This window comes from Mirounga angustirostris, unplaced genomic scaffold (genome assembly GCF_029215605.1).
Source record: "Mirounga angustirostris isolate CCGP_5_RB_7025 unplaced genomic scaffold, mMirAng1.0.hap1 SCAF_8, whole genome shotgun sequence".
NCBI classification, from domain to species: domain Eukaryota; kingdom Metazoa; phylum Chordata; class Mammalia; order Carnivora; family Phocidae; genus Mirounga; species Mirounga angustirostris.
In genome coordinates this window covers 127,119,854-127,139,531 of record NW_026991716.1, presented here as the reverse complement: position 1 = coordinate 127,139,531, position 19,678 = coordinate 127,119,854, and the positions used below count along the sequence as shown (strand labels likewise).

At 40.4% G+C, this 19,678-nt stretch overlaps 1 long non-coding RNA gene across 1 annotated transcript in view; it reads left to right on the top strand.

The window, feature by feature from the left end:
- The first annotated feature begins 514 nt into the window (after positions 1 to 514).
- LOC135365624 (uncharacterized) overlaps positions 515 to 19,678 on the top strand; it is a 36,692-nt gene continuing 17,528 nt past the window's right edge. The window contains exons 1-2 of the long non-coding RNA XR_010413803.1: positions 515 to 695; positions 13,403 to 13,453. This is a non-coding gene — a long non-coding RNA (uncharacterized LOC135365624). The remainder of the gene's footprint in view (positions 696 to 13,402; positions 13,454 to 19,678) is intronic.

Here is a 19,678-nt window from a genome sequence, read left to right as displayed (position 1 = left end):
CTGAGCATGCGCATGCGCCTCGCATTTCACCCCCCCCCCAACCCCGCGTGCCCCCTCCGCGGGAGTGGAGCTGGGGCTTAAATTACCCTCTGCGAAAATCCCAGACCGTGGCTAAATTTCTCCCACCCCAGTCGCCAGGACAGAGTATGCAGCTGCTTCTTTGGCAGCTGAGATAGTAAAAATGTTGACTAACGAGCAGCAGGAAGCCTTTATTTTAAATTCGGTCATTAAAGCGGGGCTTTAGGCTCTCACCCTTTACCGAGGTACACGTTCCTGGCTGCTGGCTGCAATATTGCTTTACTGATGGGCTTTGTTTTGGATTGTTTTGGATCTGATTTTTGAAAAAGAGCTTCTAGACAACGGTTATGTCTGTGGTAAAAGGACGACAGACTTAGGTACTAGAAAAAGAAAGGAGATAAGCCGGGGGGAGGCGGTGGGGGGGATTATTTCCTAAATCTGTTACTGTTGGTCAGATTAAAGCGTGGCCATGGCAGGTAGCTGCTGGAATGGAATCGGCTGCCAGAGGGGAGTCGGTCGAAGGCTGGGTGTCTGCCCGGGCCAGTGACACACCACCCCCGGATTCAGTCCGCCCGCTAAGGTGGGTGGGGATGGAGGCGGGAGCAAAGGTGGAAGTAAACACCGCACTGCCACTCATTTTCAGAACCTACAATCCGCCTTATTATGCTGATTATCCAGTAAGTAAATCCCCAATAGCTTCTCCACTCTGGCGAGGGGAGGAGAGGGATGGATGAAGTGCTTGCTCAGACTTTTACGATCTTCACTGGCACAATCTCGCTTGGAGGTAGAGACAAATGTCTGGCTCAAGTTTGAAACGGCAGAGGTTCATGCTTAGGGGTACCCTCCCAGAGAGTATGTTCAAGAAAGATAGGTAGATGGGAAGCAAGAGGCATTTGATTGGAAAGGATGTGGAAACTGGGGAAGACGTAAGGAAGGATGTAAGTGCATAAAGACTAATTCTAATTCGTGGGGTGGGGGTGGGAAGGGAGGACACTGTCTCGCTAACGTTAATAACTTCGCCTCTGACCGTCCTGCGAAGAGACAAGGAAGAGATACAAAGGGTTTCCTGAACCGAAATCAGAAGCGCCCGCCCCCTTTTTTGTGATTGGCCGTCTCCTACCCCGTTCAGGGAAATTCTCGGCGCGCTATTAGTTGATGTGACAGGCCTTTAAGAATATTCAGCAAACCAACTACGAGAGGTGCTTAGGGATTTGGGGAAATGTAGTTCTCGCTGGAGCTTCCGCATCTAGGGACGGTGTCTGACACTTGGAACCTGTAAAATTGTTTTGTTGCTTATATTTATTGAAACCGTTAATTCACTGGGTACAACGGACAGTAAAACAACTTTGGGGGTTTTCTTAAGCTATTTCCAAACGGCTCTGAAGTTTTTGTTTGCTAATTTAGTTCTCTGAAGCACATTTTGAGTTTGAGTCATTGTGCTAGGTGACGAAGACACAAAAATGCAATACTTGCTTTCGACAAGCTCACCACAGCCTAAAGGGGGCAAACCTCACATAAAAAGAAATCGTACAACAATATGATGATTTCAGTGATGGAATCTTTCACAAGGACTAAAGAGAGTAATTTAACCAGCCAGAGAAGACCTAGATGTGGGGATACACACCATTCAAACCAGATGAATAGGAGTTGACCAGGTGAAGAGGAGGAAGGGCATCGGAAGGTAGGTGGGGAGGTTATCGAAAGTACCTGGAGAGCTTTTTAAAAATACCAAAACCTCCCACAGAGGAAAATTGCAAAAGAGATCATTTCCCCACATAATTTTTTGATCCACCCTTTCATCTAAGTTGGAGATAAATGTATAAAACTCTTCGGAGAAGGGACAGCTTCTTGCCGAGAGGACTTGTGGTGCAGTGGAAAAATCCTAGGCTCTGCTGTCTGCCAGACATGGATTTCAATCCAGGGCTTGGTGATAAGGTTCAATGTTGAGCAAATTCCTTACTTTTCTAAGGGTCAGATTCCTCATATGGAAAATGAAATTCATACTCCCTTCTTCTTAGGGTTTTGTGAGGAAAAACTAGAAACAAATGTAAAGTTTGCACTGTGTTGATACTCAAAAATGTCAGTTTTTCCATCCTACTATCAGGGTCCTTGAGGTGAAAGGGAGTTCAAGTGATCACCAATTTAAGCCAGTCCCCCATTTTTTACTTTATCATTTTTGTTTTGATTTTCATGCCTCATCCCTCTCATCAGATTATGAATTCATCCTGGCATTCCTAAAACTTCAGTTCATAGAGGACACATAACATTTAAGATGAATGTGGAGCATACCTGCTAGTGGAGGTTAGCTTTGTGAACTTGCAATCCATCCTCTCCAAGCTCAAGGAGACCAGGACATATCCAGAATTCTGTTAGGTAAAAAACAACAATGCCCCAAAATATTTACCTTATGATAGCAAAAATAAAATAATGGATCCTCAAACTCACAGTTTTTCTTGTAAGTTAGTTTCAATTGGTCAATTGACTTTTAAAATTAAGATAGAGGGCGCCTGGGTGGCTCAGTCGTTAAGCGGCTGCCTTTGCCTCAGGTCATGATCCCAGAGTCCTGGAATCGAGTCCCACATCAGGCTCCCTGCTCAGCAGGAAGCCTGCTTCTCCCTCTCCCACTCCCCCGCTTGTGTTCCTGCTCTCGCTGTCTCTGTCTCTGTCAATTAAATAAATAAAATCTTTAAAAAAAAATTAAGATAGAAAAAAGAAGAAAATAAAATATGAAATTTAAGAATCAAATTAAAATTAATTAAATTTTAACTGAAGAATAAAATGATTAAAATTTTAATTTATATTATGCATTTTAAAGTTTAACACAGAGGAAGTTTTACCTTAATAATCTCTCAACAAAGATTTATTTTTGTTTGTTTGTTTTAATGAATGAATCAGTGTGTTGACTCCAAACAATTCAGTGGCTTCTGCCTTCGGGCAAGCAACATTCCCTCAAATGGAATTCTTTCTTACCTGCTGGAAAAATGGACCAGGAGATGATGATACAATAGTATATAACACTGACAAATTATAAAGAGTTATATTACATTTAGCTGAGTCAAGACAGCTCAAAACAATACTCAACTGATACAATGAAAAGAAAAAGAAAAAAAGAAAGAAAAATCGACATGGAAAAAGAAAGGCACCTCGTTAAATTACTCAGCATGGGAAGCCAAAGACCAAAGATTCATAATATTCCAGAATCTGCCACTCCTCATTGCCTTGTTCAAAGGCTACCAGGCTAATGAAAGCTCTGTGATTGGCCACTGGATGCTGATCAAGAGGAATAAAATAAACACTGAAAATAAATATTTTAATGAGAAATTATGTTACCAACAAAAACTTTCTGGAAGTAGACCAAATCTGCCTTACCTGCTAGCATTTATTCATATCCACTTCATTTCAATTTATTGAATCCCAAAGGATGTATGTGTGACAATAATTGATTCACTACACCATTTAACAGAATATTGAATTTAAATTATTCATAAATTGCAGGAGAGATATTAGTTAGCTTGCCTAGTTCAGACCCCCTTTTCTGAATGGGTCCCCTAAGTCCTGCTAAGTTGCTGGGCCAGGTGTTTTGACCAGATAATCATGTATTCTGGTCCAAACAGATTGAAGCAGACATCTGAAGTAAGCCAAGCCAAGAGATCGTCTTCTTCTGGGAATTTGGAGTTGAATCAGACAATGCTAATCAGTCTGACTAGGAAGTCATGTGGAGCAGGACTGAAGCTAAGTACGCCCATACTTAGATGGCACATGGTAGAACGAAGCAGACACACAGCCTACAGAGAAATGACTCTATAGAGAATTGGAGAGCAGAGGCCCCATTCCTGATCTTCCATTTTCCTAGTCCTTATTCCTTATGAAATCTAGCTACTCTTTCTTTCCTTCTTTGTATAAATGAGTTTGAATGGGTTTCTGGTTCTTAGAGTCAAAATATTCTGACAGAAATTTAGACACAACCTGCCCCCAATATAAAGGAATGTAGACATACTCTAGCCATCTTTCACTGATAACTTTACCTTCTGCTCACAGTTCTCCTGTAGTTAAGAAGATGCTACAATAATCCAGCAAGGAGTTGATGGTTTACAGTGGAATGGTTAAAAGTAGTGGCTGTGGTGAGAATGGGTCAGATCCTGGATTGTATTTTTCTTAAGATTTGTATTTATGTGTTTGTCAGAGAGAGAGAGAGAGAAAGAGAGCACAAGCAGGGGGAGCAACAGGCAGAGGGAGAAGTAGGCTCCCCACTGAGCAAGGAGCCTGATGCAGGACTTGATCATGACCTGAGCTGAAGGCAGATGCTTAACCAACTGAGCCACCCAGGCATCACCCTGGATTGTATTTTAATGCTAGAGCCAAGAGGATTTGCTGACAGTATGGGGGGGGAAGGAAGAGACAAGGATGATGCCTCGGAGTTTTGTCCTGAGCACTTCAAAGAGTGGTGTTGCAATTTAATTTCCACATTTATGAATCCTGGATAATTTTATTACCATTTGTACCTGAGTAGACTGGACAAATATCATCTGCTAAATAAACAAGCCATGTCTGAGAACAAGCAGAATCCACTACATTGTGCTCTTTGTCAAGCTCTGGCTTTTCTAGAAAAACAAATTAGGCAGATTTTAGTGAGCTTTCATTATTCCATAGATAACCCCATCACTATTTAATATTATTTGTACGACTATCATTAAACTATATATAAAAATGTCTAGATAAAGACCAGTAAGTTCAAGTGAAGAGAAGATTCCAGAAGTGCAAAACAAAACTAATTAAACCAAATGAACTCTTAAGTGTAAAATATGAGGCATTACTATAATATGAGTGAAAAATATTGTCAAATTCTTAAAACCAAGACACTGGGCAATCAGGAGTTCCTCAATAAATTCTCATATATTTCAAATGCTATTTCTACAGTGGCACAATATTTGAGATAAGGAATAATACTCATAGTATTTTCAATTTCAGTATTTTATTTTAGGATTTAAATACTACTGTAAACATTTTGAGAATTTTGCTAAACTTTTACCAGGAGTTCAGCTCTTCTTCTCAAATAACTCCTTATAATTTGGTTTGTGGACTGAAGAGTTAGCATCAAAGTTTGTACTTCATTTTACTTTATGCCATTACTCATGGTTAATACACTGTAGTGACTGAATAAGCTTGGAAAAGCAGTTAAAGTTAGTATTTTGTTCCTTCCCCCAACCTGTTGCTTCCTTCTGTTCCACCCTGCTTGAATCCTCCCCATGCCCCCTCCAATACCTGCAACGCACACACAAAAAAAGAATAAACTGTATATCATAATACTTCTAAAAAGTATTCCCTTAGCAGAGATCAAGCCTACATACCAAGTGTGATTCTGAGGGAATTGCCAAGCCACACTTTCTTTTTTTTCAATTAAACACTACTCAGCACCAGGTCAATAACTAAGTGCTACATACCAACAGAAAACTGAACACTTTTTCCTTCACACAGTGTTGCTTGACGTGGCAGCCCAAAGAGACAGTGTCATCTGCAGCTGACTGGCGTAACAGGGCCTTCCATCTTAGGCTCTGAGCTGGACATAGAGCCATGTCACATCTCTTAGTTATTTGGCTATAGAACTTTCAGATGCTGACTTTCCTTTCTTTCTGGTCAACCTTAAAGAATACCACCCGGGGCACCTGGGTGGCTCAGTCAGTTGGATGTCTGCCTTTGGCTCAGGTCATGATCTCAGGGTCCTGGGATCCAGCCCTGCGTTGGGCTCCCAGATCAGTGAGGGGTCTGCTTCTCCCTCTCCCTCTCCCTCTACCCCTCCCCACACTTATGCTCTCTCTCTCACTCACTTGCTCACTCTTTGTCTCTCACTCTCCCTCTCTCCCTCTCTCAGATAAACAAAATAAAATCTTAAAAAAAAGGAATACCACCTGAGAAATCAAAAAGGATCAAAACAAAAACCTTAACGTAAGGATAATAGAAGCAGTCCTCTCCCCAAGGACCTATCAGAGTCAAGAGAATAGTACTAACAGCGAAAACATGCAAGGATACTAACTCTCAGAGGTTTTATCTAGATGGGTAAGCACAGTCTCAACCCGGGATGGAGTTCCTCAAAATAGGACCAGGTATCTAGATTTAAACTCAGAATGGATTCCTTGACTATGTTTTTAGCCAACACCATACACTTAATCTAAACAATAATGTGTCCACAAACCTACAGCTGTAGTACAATAGTCACCCCTTATCAGTGGTTTCAGTCACTCGTGGTCAACCACAGTATGAAGCAGACGATCTTCCTGACTTAGCATAGGAAGGTCAATAGTAGCCTAAGGACACATCACAATGCTTACATCATTCACCTCACTTCACCTCGTCACACAAGTATTTTATCATCCCACATCATCACAAGAAGAAGGGTGAGTAGAGTACAGTAAGAAATTTTGATAGAGAGACCACATTCACATAAGTTTTATTATAGTGTACTGTTATCATTGTTCTAGTTTATTGTTAGTTATTATTATTAGTCTCTTACTTTAAGAGACTTTTTTTATAAATTAAACTTTATTATAGGGTTTTTTGTATAGGAAAAAGCATAGTATATATATACATATATATATAGGGTTTGGTAATATCCCTGGTTTCAGGCGCCCACTGGGGGTCTTAGAACACATCCCCTGTGGGTAAAGGGGACTACTGTACCTGCTTCCCCCAGCTCTGGGCCAACCATCTTCAACTTTTAGGTAACCTATGGCCTCATGGTCATCTGTTATTTTTACGTTACTCTATTATTCTATTTTCACACACCCACAGTCTCAAATCTACCTCCAGTGGCCACTGCACTCTATCTGGTCCTAAGACCAATGGCACAAACTAAGTTCCTTTGGGCATGCAATTTTTAATGAAATATCTCTATTCAGTAACCTACTAACATGTTAGTAAACCAAAACATTAGTAAAGTCAGTGTAAAAGATATTGACTATACCCCAAATAAAATGGAGCCTTTTTATTCTCAGCAAAATAACACACCAAGCTCCCAAAGAATTGGATAATAATTTGGATATTTTCCAAAAGAAGATATAACACTTAGCATAAGACAACTTCCTCAGAATTCTCTTCACCTATTTATAACCTCCCCCCCCCCCCAACCCATCTCACTCTTCTCTACCTCATGGTAGTTTTTCCAATACCCTGGACAGTTTTTCCAATACCCTGATTCTTAGAAAGAGTCCTGGGCTCCTTAGAAAGCCCAGCCTTTGTTGGATGGCTTACTCAGTCCTTCCAAATTCCCCCTCCTCAAACCTCCCAGATGGTTCTTTTCCATATACTTTCTTATGTAGCACTGTCTACTCTCTTCTCTCTGAGGCTCGTATTCTCATCTACTCAGAAAGAAAAGGTGTGACTAGCCCAGAAGCACAGACTATTCTTCGCAAGGGAGGGACGAGGAGTGTGACTGTGTATACCTCAGTAGTCTAGTTCCAGTTTGTTCCTGGTCCAGAAATACATCCGGAGATGCTGAGGACACAAAATGACTACAGTCTATAAAGCAAGGAAATACCAAAAGGAGAGTGCAGTATTGATGCGATTTCCAAAACAGAAGATCAAAAATCTGAATCCTGACCCTTATGCTTATCTACCAACAGGGTGATCATTACTATTCCCTTCCAGAAACATTGCTCTGTGCCCACAGTGTGACAGGTATTTTGCTGGGTGTTTCAGGGAATATAAAGATGGTAAAACTTGGTTGTGGCACTCGATAAGATGGCATTATAGTTATAAGGGTGCAAAATCCCTAAAAAGAATGGTTAATGAACCAATGCTGAACGCATCTTTTCGTTCTCCTGAGGCTTACCACAATATATCATTTTAAACTCTCCATAGCAACACTCTCCCATCTTCGTGGCACCTTGTCCCAGAGAATGGGCTTCCCTAGAAGCAAAGCTGGGGTTTGGGAAACATGGGGTGGAGGAGAAAAGACACTGGGATTACTCAATTCCCTGTGATTCTTTCCATACTTCTGGCTACTCCCACTAGGTTTCATCCAGACCAACATGACCCAAATATTTCTTGTTCAACAGGCCCCAAATGAAGCTTCCCTTCCTTTGTTTCCTTATAACCACGATGAGGGTGTAACTTCAAGGTGTGGCTTTATAATTGGGGTAAGTGGAGGTTCTCACATTTGCTGACAGGTTAGTTCCTATTTACTTTTCAGCATGATGTGATGTTCCTCTTTTGATTCTTGCAGTGAAAAATAAGTGATGATTTCTTTCAGCCCAGGCGTGTATGAAGAAAAGGATACCAGGTGTTTTGTGGCTCCACATTGTTTTCTAGCAGCCGGAGTGACTGTACTTTTGAGAAGCCAGTGGAAACAGAGTAGTTTGAGACTACCAGTCAACCAAAACACCTTCACTTAGGGCTAATACATTTGTGAGGGTAAATGCCACACTATAAGGATGTAATGACGTTGGGATGCGGGAGACGAGTCACATCTATTGCTAAGTAATATTCTCTGTCTCTGTGTTGTTTCACATAATTCATACCTGGTTTTCAGGCAGGAGGTTTGTTTCTTCTCATTTAATAAAGGATCTGTCCAGTGTCCTGTACGAGCATCTAACCTCCGTATCCTTATTTTGCCTTAAAATGTGCATGACATCGATGCATGAATTCCTCTTCAGTGGCTGCCTCTTAATCTGCTCATAAACTAGACATGTTCTGCTTATTCATGACGAGAGAGTTTGTTCAATTCAGGAAATTGAGGAGGAAGTTCCATGATATTATTATCATGGTTCACCAGTCTAGTGGTTTCCTTAAAGAGGCATCTTCCTGCAGTTGAAACTTTGAGCAGAGTTCATGTGCAACCCACTTGGGTAATTCGACTGCCTCTTTATTTAAACATGCAGGGCCAATGTTCAGTCTTTTGTTTTTCTATTTCTTATGTCATGACAGAAAAGGGACGGCTCAGGCCACTAGCTAAGTGGCATCAGACAAGTCATTTAACACCACAGTTTTCATTTTCACATGTGTAAAATAGGTGTACAGATACCTACCGAAGTAAAGTGTTGTAAGAGTATAAAGTTCCTAGCTCAAAACCTGTCATGTATATTGAAATTAAATGGTCGCTATTCAAATCATTCTCTTGTGTTGTCAATAGCCACTCTTTAGGTGATTTTATTCTGTTCTTGGGACTTAAATGTTATCTCAACGTTGATGACTCCAAAATGTATATGTCTGTTTCCAACCTTTCTCCTGAACCCCCGATGTGCTGCATATGTGCCTCTTTGACATCTCCACTTAGATATTCAAAGGACACTTAAATTTAATGTCCATACTGAATTCTTCACTTTTCATAGTAAACTATACCTTACATCTCCCACAATCTGCCTTTTATATGTTAATGGCATTCCTATCCTCTAGATGTTCAGGCCCACACAAGTAACCTTGTACCACCCTCTCTCTTACTGTCTCCCCACACACACACCAGCCCCCAACACAAATGCACACCTCTATTTCAAGTTCATCAGCAAATCGCATCAGCTCAATCTTTATAATATACTCAGAATTTGACATATTCTCACAACTTCCATTTCTTGTGCCTTATTCCAAGCTAGCACCATTTTTCATCTGGATCATTGGACTATATACCAGACTAATCTCCTCTCATCTATTCTAAAAAGAGTGAACAATTTAAAAGGTAGATCAGTTTATGTCAGTTCTATACTCAGTCACCTCCAGTGGTTTTCCTGTCCCTCTCTAAGTAAAGCCCAAAATCCTTTAGAAAGGCCTAGAAAAGCCCTGCAAGATCTGCTCCCTACTCTCCTTCTGTCCTCTTGTCGTCTCTCTCTCTTGTTGACTCCACCATAGCCACACTTGCTTTCTTTACTCTTCGAGTACACTAAGCACACTTGTGCCTTAGGACTTTGTATTTGCTGTTCCCTCTGCATAAACCAGTGGTCAGCAAACTTTTCCTAAGGGCCAGATAGCAAATATTTTCAGTTTTATGGGCCACATATGGCCTCAGTCACAACTATTCAACCCTGCCAATGTAGTACAGGAGCAGCCATAGACAATATGTTAACCACTGAGCATGGATGTGTTCCAATAAAACTTCATTGGATAGATTTTGGCCCACCCCTGGCCAATACTTCTCTTCCCCCATATTTGATCTTCACATGTGATACATTCCCAAATTTCCTTTGTAGGGGCCCAAGGCAGGCCACTCGAAGATGGGCCACTTTGGTAGGAAGATTATTTTGAGTTGAAAAGCAATCAAACCCCAGCAGATTTAGGAAAAGCTCTTTAGCTCCTTCACAACTGCCTAGATAGAGGACCTGCTCCAGGAGGAGAGTTATCACCATAGATAACTACATAATTCTATGAACTAGGTATGGTCAACAGGGAAGAACCTACCAAGGCTTCTTTGATGAAAGTCTTCTGTGTCCCAGTGTTTCTGTGATCCAGCAAACATTTATTTACCAAACATTTACTCATTCTCATCTTCCTGTGAATTGCTTCCTTCCCATTGAAGTCCCAGATCCCTACCTACTTCTCCTCAGTTCAGAATGACACATATACCTCTTTTTGCCTGACTATCTTTAGAATTTCCATGTCTGTGTGGCTTCCCATATGTACAAAAATAAATTTGATTTGCTTCTATTAATCTGTTTCATGTCCATTTGATTCTTAGTCTAACTAGAAGGACCTTGAAGGGGGTAGGAAATTCTTGCTCCCCAACACCTTCATATCTCTGCCCAGTTGTCACAAATGTCACCTTAACAATGTGGCCTTCTTTGACTTTTTCCCATGAAATAGGAGCAATTTTACCCTTTCTACCCCCACTTCCCCCACACACAGTCAGGCATTTCCCATCCCCACCCCAGGTCCCTTACTTAGCCTTATTTTCTCTATAGCACTGGCCACTGACACTACATTTCCTTGTAAGGGATTTTGTTTTCTTCCCTGCTGTGTCCCTGGGGCATGGAACAGTTACTTGCAATAGAATGAATCAATGGGCTCTGGGCCAGAAGGCAGGAGTCCCTTCTGGCTTCTAGTAAGTCAGTATAACACTTTAGCATTTCACTTAACCACTCACATTATAAACGTCCTTTTCTAAAATGGGAAAAAATAAGGCATGCTGTAGAGATCAAATCGAATGGTAAATTAAAAAAAACAAAAACAAAAACTGTAAAAAGTAATAGAAATAAAAGTTGAGTTTGTTAGTTGTTGTACCCTAATGCCTTTTAAGAAAAGTATAAGAACTCTTCAAGTCAAAGAACTTGGACTTATGCAAAGTTCTAAATGCCCAAAATAATTTCCTCTTCATGGTCATTTTCTCTGCTTCAAACTTTACATATAGAAGGGAAAAAAACTGAAATCATCAGAGATCTTACAAAGATTCAATCTAATTGATTTCCCCTTTCCCAAACATTTCTTAGTAATCTGAGCATCCACTGCAGAGATCAGGCAGAGACCATCATTTGGGTCTCTCTTTTATAATTTAAGAACCAAATATTGAATTTTAATTACTTAAACCTAGAATCATTGACTTTTCTCTTAGTCATTTGATTTGCAACTTATGACTTACATTTATAGGATACCTAAAATGGAAAGGTCATATGCCTGAATATTATTGTCTAGTGTTTATGACTTCTACTTGCTTGTGAATTAATTCCAATATTTGCTCTTATTAATTCTAAAGTGATCAAGTTTCAGAGAAGCATAAAGTCCTATCCAACTGCCAACCCTCATCTTCTCACACAGAAAGACTTAACCTCTCCAGATACAGTGGAATGAGCATTTCTTATACCTGGGCAGAGAATTGCTATTCACCAGGAAAGCAGTTTTAGGGCTCAGAAAACTTGGAATGAAGGATTGGGGCTAACCAAAAAAAATGGAAGCCAAAACAATTCTGGCAGAGTAAAGCCCATTTTGTTTGCTGCCCCTGAGCATGAATTGTTATATCCAATTAGCAAACATAGGATCTGAGATTTTCTTGGCTGCCATACAACTCAGATTGCTGCTTTAGTGGCAGCCAAATAATTATCCAGGAGCATATTTGAGAGAGGAACAGAGATCCTCAAAAGAGCATATTTGAGACATTATTGTTACAGCAGGCACAAAGTTCACAGTGTGCAAGAAATGAAACTTTCTTCATCTTGAAAGACTAAATTATTTTCTGACTTGAAACTCACCTTCAATTTTTTTTTTAACCTGTTGTAGAAAATTGATCTTATCACATTAGGTAAGCCAAAGTTGTTGTTGTTGTTGTTGTTAAGCCATTTCAGGTTTTAAACTCAGCCCTTTCAAGATGTTTGCTTTCTGTCCCCTCTTACATTGCTGTCATGGTGGCAAACTGTGTATGGACTTCTCACTCCTCTCTCCTTGGTGTGACTTGCCACATCCTCCACCCAGGTAGTAAATCACAATCCATCAAAATGTAAAAAGATAGTTTGGGGAAGCCAATTTGACTTCCTGCAGGAGACAGCCAAGATATAGCAGTGGACTCAACAGATTTCTAGCGCCGATGCCATATCCAGGCCCATGCCATATCCTTCCAATATGAAACCCCTTTGTCCAGTACTAAGACCCAAACTAGGGGAAGGGGCCTCTCTGCAGTCCTCTCCAGTCTACTGTCTAGCTACATTTGCAGTTTACTGTCTGCACCAACTGAATGGGGGTGGGGGTGGGGGGAGGCGGTGCTTTCTTTCCTGAGCAGCTTGCAGTTTCCCTGGACCTCCCCTAGAGCAAAGGCGCGGGTTCTCTACTTGTGGATCATCAGACTTAAAGGGAACAAAGGGAGAAAGAAGATACTTGAAGAGATAACCATGTTTGTGGGGTGCCCATCCTCAACTCTCCATTCCGCCTGAGGAAAGGCACAAGGCATAGGGCTCCCCATACTTATATCTAACCCTTCCACTCCTTTCTTCTGCCTTCCCTTCTCATATCTCTATGGGGAGGGCACAGAGAGCAGACAGAATTCCTATTCTTTTTTTCCTCTGACCACTTTTGTCTGCCTCTTAAAACTTTCTATTTAAAATTTAGGCTCACATTGAGATGTCTCACTTGATTGCCAGCAAAGTTTTTGTAATCTCCCAATGGGGCAAACAGGGGTACATTTCTCTGAGCCTAAACGCAAGCGGAGAGTTGGGGGGAGGGGTTGGAGGGGTGGATGATGAGTGAGAAAAAAATCATGCTGATAAATATCTGAGTTTTCTTATCCTGCCATATTCATTATTTCCACATCCTTGTAATATCATTATTACTATTTTGGTGTAAGTTTTTACAGACGCCAGGAAGAAGGAAGTCATCAATTTTGTTTTACAATATTATCATAAAAATCCTAAGAGTTACCCACATTCAGCATAGTTTTCTCCTGCATACTTTGAAAAGTGTCACTCTGTTTTTTTCCCTTTAGGAGGAAAAATATTGAGATCCAGATTATCCAAAGTCATGGATTCAAGGTCAGGTAAGGGCTGCTGTCAGCTATGTAACATCCATTCCTTTTCCGTAACAGACCAAGACCCTCTGAGATAAATAATGAAAGATTCCGCCTTCATTGACAGTGTGGTCACTTCTGCCTGAGAGCCCAACTCCTCCACATAGTAACTCTCAAACAATGCTCCCCTGGAGAATTTAACTCATTCACCTCGCTAGGCCTTCATCATTCCCCTTTCATTGTACCTAGGCTAGGGGTAGGTAGGAATAAGTCTCAGAATTTATGAAAGTGAGCATTATTTCTTTTTATCCACTTTTCAATTTCTGTCTCCCATTGCATTTTTAAAAAGCTATTGTTGGAAGTATTGTTTTAAAACAGTGTCAAATTTTTCCATTAGTGTGTAACCTTATGAAGATGATCAGAATTTAGGGATACAAATTATCAATGAGAATTTCAAGATTCTCAATCAAATTTATAAGGTGCATCAATAGCAAATATTCTGTTAATTCACCTTGACTTTGTCTTTCCTCCTAGGTTTAGTAAACCATTCTCCAGGGGTCAGTTACCTTTTTCTCAGATTTTCATTGTATTTCACTGGTCAAAGTTTTTAGTTGATTTTCTACCCAAGTACTGGAATAAATACCATTCCTCCTAATATCTTATTGTCTCTGCCTTTATGATTTTCCTTTGTTGGAACTGATATTTTACTTATTGTTTGATGACTGACTCTTCTAAGTCAGTAGTTTTGAAAATGTTCCTTTTTCTCTTGACTGGTCACCATCCAAACAACTAGAAAACTCAACTGACCATAAGAGTCCTAAGGTTCAGCATCATATCTGTCGGCTGGCTGTAGTGGTTATAGGGATGTTTTTGTGAGTGCCTAATGCTGATGTCCCCATTATCAATAATTTCATAATTAATTATTTCTTGGAATGTTTATATAGAGAGGTATTTATTAAAAGTGGTAGAAAAAGGAATATATATACATATATATATTCACTCTAGTTACACCCTTTTGTATTGTAGCCTCTTTTAATGAATCTACTCTAAGTGCCAGCACAGCAAACCCAAATTCTGTTAGGCTGGTTTCCTCCCGGCTGTCACGTCCCACCCTCACTGGCTCCATTCCTCTGTCCTATTTCCCTCTGGATCTTGGCTCAGGCATTTGTTCTGCCCCCAATGGATACATTGCATGATTCTCTACTGTTACCCCAGCTCTGGCCTTACATTCCCTTTGGTACAACTTGCCATATTTTTCTACCAACTCCAGCTATCAGCGCTGTAAGTAGGAGACCCAGACCTGCCACCTTTGCTTCCCCTACTCGCCATCGTACCATACCAAACCTCAGAGACACCGTTGCAGCTGAGTTCCCCTTGACATGATGGTGAGAAGGAAGATTGACCTATGATCGCTCTATAGAGTAAACTGCAGTTAACCAGAATAACCAGTACATCTAAACTCCTGCAAGATTTATGTATTGGGATCAGAAAATAAACTCTCTCTTACCACAATATAGATTTATTAAGCTGGTCTTTGGCATTATCCCCAGTTAGATTGTATTTGAGTCCAAATTCACACTCATCCTTTGCCTAAGGCTATGCAAGGGTAGATTTCCATGATGGTTGATGGGCAGGGTTGGCTGAAAAATTCTATTGATTTAGGACTTGATGACCTTGGTGTATAAGTTGAAGTGAGAGTTCAGGAATTCAGTCTTGCTTCAGGCTCAAAACCACCTTCTCTTTCTGTCATCTAACTGCCTTTCTAGTTAAGAATTTCAAAAGCTTAGCATAACTGAATTCTAAGCTGATGCCAAGATACCTTGTTATGTCAACAAGACAAAAGATCAAAAAAAGGAAGAGTAATGTTCAGTGACTGAACCTGAAAATAATACAGCCAATATCATTCATTTGTATAGCATTTTACATATTTGAAAACGTATTATCTGTTTAATATTCACAACAATACCTACATATCATTGCCCTTAGTTTAGAATTGAGGGAATAAAGCTCAAGGAAGAAGAGTGGCTTGAAAAGTCACACACCAAATAAATGGCAGAACAAAGGTGAATATTCAGCCCCTTGGATCCTCTGTCTGTGCAGAATCTTTTCTTCTGCACCACACTGCCTTTGTGAATAGCCCGAGTTATAAAATGACAAAACACAGAATTATGAGAACATGTTTTGTCTGGGCTTTACTTTAAAAATTGGTCCCGATCCTCTACCAGATTTTCCCCATTCCCTTCAATATCCTTTTTCCTGTGGAGTCTTCTTCTAGGCCAACTCTAACTCAGCTGTAAAATTTCCTTATTCTCCATCTGCCAAGTTTTCCTCTCCTCCTTAAAATATTTTTACAATCCAGTTAATATGACTAGCCTATAGTACACTCTTAAAATCTTTTTGAATATCTGAATTATGGAACTGGTTTCTTTAGACTGTGTCCTGTTTCCTGTTAATACTCAAAACACATTAAATAATCTTTCCTGGAAATTTTCAGGGTCTGAAACTGTAGATAGTGCTGACTTTTTCCATCATGGAAGGTACCTCCTCACAGACACTTGTGGGGTTTAGATAACCGGCACATGAAAAACACTTAAGAACAATGCCTTACACATAATATGTGCTCAGTAATAATTGTTTTGTTATTGCTATTATTTTCATTATTATTTGGCACACAGTGGAGTATGAGAAATGAATCCCTCTCAGGTCAGACTGAGGAAGACTTAAAAATGTACTCAATTCTAAATGGGGATTGATGTTGTCCTTCTGATTTCTACATTAAAAAATTTTAATCAGGGGCGCCTGGTGGCTCAGTCATTAAGCGTCTGCTTTGGCTCAGGTCATGATCCCAGCGTTCTGGGATCGAGCTCCGCATCAGGTTCCCTTCTCGGTGGGAAGCCTGCTTCTCCCTCTCCCACTCCCCCTTGTTGTGTTTCCTCTCTCGCTGTGTCTCTCTCTGTCAAATAAATAAATAAAATCTTTTAAAAAAATTTAAATCACTGCCTTTTTGGGGGTATTGTTTTAAAATAAACATCATAATTAAATTTACAAGTATTAAAAGAAGTCTAGCCTGGGAAATTTCTGTTTATAAATTGTAGTTTGCAAAACCTGTTCTGCACTCAGTTACCTGTGGTAACGGTGGTTTGGTTGCAGTTAAAAAAGTGCTCATTGCACCAACATTTTGTGGCAGAAATACTGTAGTATTGCAAATGTTCTGGATTCCTTTTAGTCTCTTTTTATTTTTTAAACACTCAGGATATTTGGATGGAAATAATTTCCTTGCTGTTTAGGAGTTCCTCTTCCCATGCAGTTTATTTCTCTCACCTGAAATAGAAACCTATTTTTAATTCCTAAAATATGCTTGCTTAAGCACATTGTCATGATACTTGAAAATTGGAAACTTACAACAGTAGGAATAACAACACTCAACTTAAGGCTGGGAAGAATGCATAATAAAACTATGATCAAAATTCACTTCTGGGGCGCCTGGGTGGCTCAGTTGGTTAAGCGACTGCCTTCGGCTCAGGTCATGATCCTGGAGTCCCGGGATCGAGTCCCGCATCGGGCTCCCTGCTTGGCAGGGAGTCTGCTTCTCCCTCTGACCCTAACCCCTCTCCTGTGCTCTCTCTCTGTCTCATTCTCTCTCAAATAAATAAATAAAATCTTAAAAAAAATTCACTTCTATCTAATAAGCCAGGATAGGGGATGGTTTTGCACCTGCTCCTAACATGGTGCAATGTAGTGGTTGCTGTTGCTGAGTGCACACATTATGGCAGGAGGAGTAACCAAATGGCTTCCCAGAGAAAGTTTCATCTGTGATCTCGACTCCCTACCTCCAAGATCCAGTGTATTATCTCTCCCCAAGAAAACAGATGCAGTTCTATCACCAAATTATCCCACTCCTTTCTACAAATCATTCCAGGCTATTTCTTCCCTGTAGAAACTTCTGCTATCCCCAGAAATCCAAGCTCATCATTCTACACACAGCTAAAATATTGTGTACAGTGAAGGTTTCCTTGATGGTTTAAAAGGGAGGTGACTGTTTTTCTGTATTTTTGCCTCCCTGTGCAACTCTCTGAGCTCACCTTCCTCAAACTACATACTTCGGTATTTATATATTTGTCCATGTTGAGTCATGTTAAGCCTGAGCGTGGTTGTTTATGTCTGTTTGCCATTTGATATTTGAACTTCTGTTCTCTAAAATCTCTTGGACGATAGAGAGACATTAATGACTTTTATGGAATGCCTATCAGACAGATTTATCCAGTCATATTATTAATAAATTTTTTTGATACTAGTATAGAAAGATAGCTAATGCTTTATTTTTCTTAACTGGATGTTTTTAGTTGAATGCATGCATATTCAACTTCATTCATGTTCTTCGCATGCATGAAGACAGCAGCTAAGCGCCCTCCTGATCGGATAAGACACCTGCTCTGTCCTGCCAGGATTCTCCAGAAAAGCAGCCTGACAGCAAAGGGATGATGCCTTAAAGAGAGAAAACTCTGCTCACCTAAGTTCAGGGCCAGCATCAGTCCTTCCCTGCCCTGTGGGGGAAGTCTGATGCCGAGCTGACAGGCACACTTCCCTCCACAGGGTGAATGGTCCTTTGATGTGTGTCCACATAACAAATATAGGGGAGCTATAGATCCTGAAAGGATCTTTCTGTGTCAGTGAAAAAGAAACGATCTGAACATCCAGCTGTCGTCTTACCGTTTCCACATGGATGCCCAACACAGGCACCTCCCAATTCAACATGTCTTACACGAAGCTTCTCATCTCTTCCTTGGAACGTGATCCCTTTCTTACATTTTCTCTTTCAGAAAGATTTCATCCAGCAACCAAGCCTTGTGCCTGGGCAGTCACTGGAGAATTTTTCTTCTCTCTCACCACCATGTTCGGTTAGACACCAGCTCCCAGGATTCCACCTTCTCAATAGCTCTTGGTCTCTTACCTCCTCCCCCTTCACTGCCCCCACCCCAATCCCACCCCTGACCCTAGTTTGGGCCCTCATTGTTTTCACTTAGATTCTTGCAATATTGAGTTCACTGTTCTCCTGTCTTTAATATAGAGTCTGTCCTTGTTACCCAAGGATTATTTTTTTTCAAATAAAGAAATCTGATCATGTCATGTCCTTATTCAAAGCACTTCAGGTCTCTTCACTCCCTGCTCCAGTAGAAAACTGTTACTCTCTGTATCCTCCCCATGGGATCTCTGCCTAATTATCCGGCTTATCTTTTGTCACTACTCACCTTGGGCTTTACTCTCCAGACACATGGAACGCTATCTTCTCTTTTGTAATCTTGCTTTTGCTCATGCTTAGAACAAGCTCTCCTTCTTTGCATCCCATTAGTCTCAAGTACTGTGTCATCTGACCTATGAAAGCTCCATCACTCCCACAGAGAAACTGGGTGCCTGGTCACTTATGCCCCCAGGACCCACCCCTTTTCGTTTTGTAATTTTTTATAGGACTGCCAAGCAACTCCAAGTTGTATAATTCATTTCCTAGTTTACGATGAGGATGGCCCCCCCTGGGGTTAAGGCAGTACACAGCATGCATGTCAGTAGGGAGGTGAGGTGCCCTACTTGTTTGCATGTCTGCCTCTCCGCTAGCCTACAGTCTCTTAAAGGGCACGGATTTGCCTTTAATTGTTTTTATCTCCAGTAGTTAGTACCACTGCCCAACCAGGTGTTTTGTAAATGCATACTATTTATTATCTATCTATCTTATCTATTTATCGACCTATCATCTATCGTCTATCATTTATCTATGTTTCCACACACATACACCCACACACACACCCACACACTTTCCTAAAAAAATTAATTTTCCCACCTCCTAGGGAATACAAGCATAAAATGTGGGGGCACATACAGGAGTCCCCTCCTTATCCTCAGGGTATATGTTCCAAGACTCCCAGTGGATGCCTGAAACCACAACATGCTTTTTTCTGATACATCCATATCTATGATAAAATTTAATTTGTAAATTAGGCACAGTAAGAAAGTAACAATAACTACTATGTAATAATGCAATAGAACAATTATAACAATGTACTGTCATAAAAGTTATGTGAATGTGGTCTCTCTCTCAAAATATCTTATGGTACTATCCTTACCCTTCTTGTGATAGTGTGAGGATGAGAGGAGACTCCTGTATTAAAATTTAAACTCAATTAAATCAACTTGGATTAAATAAATTTAAATTAAATTAATCCAATTAAATCTCCTTCAAGGGTCTCATAGCTTAAAGTTGGA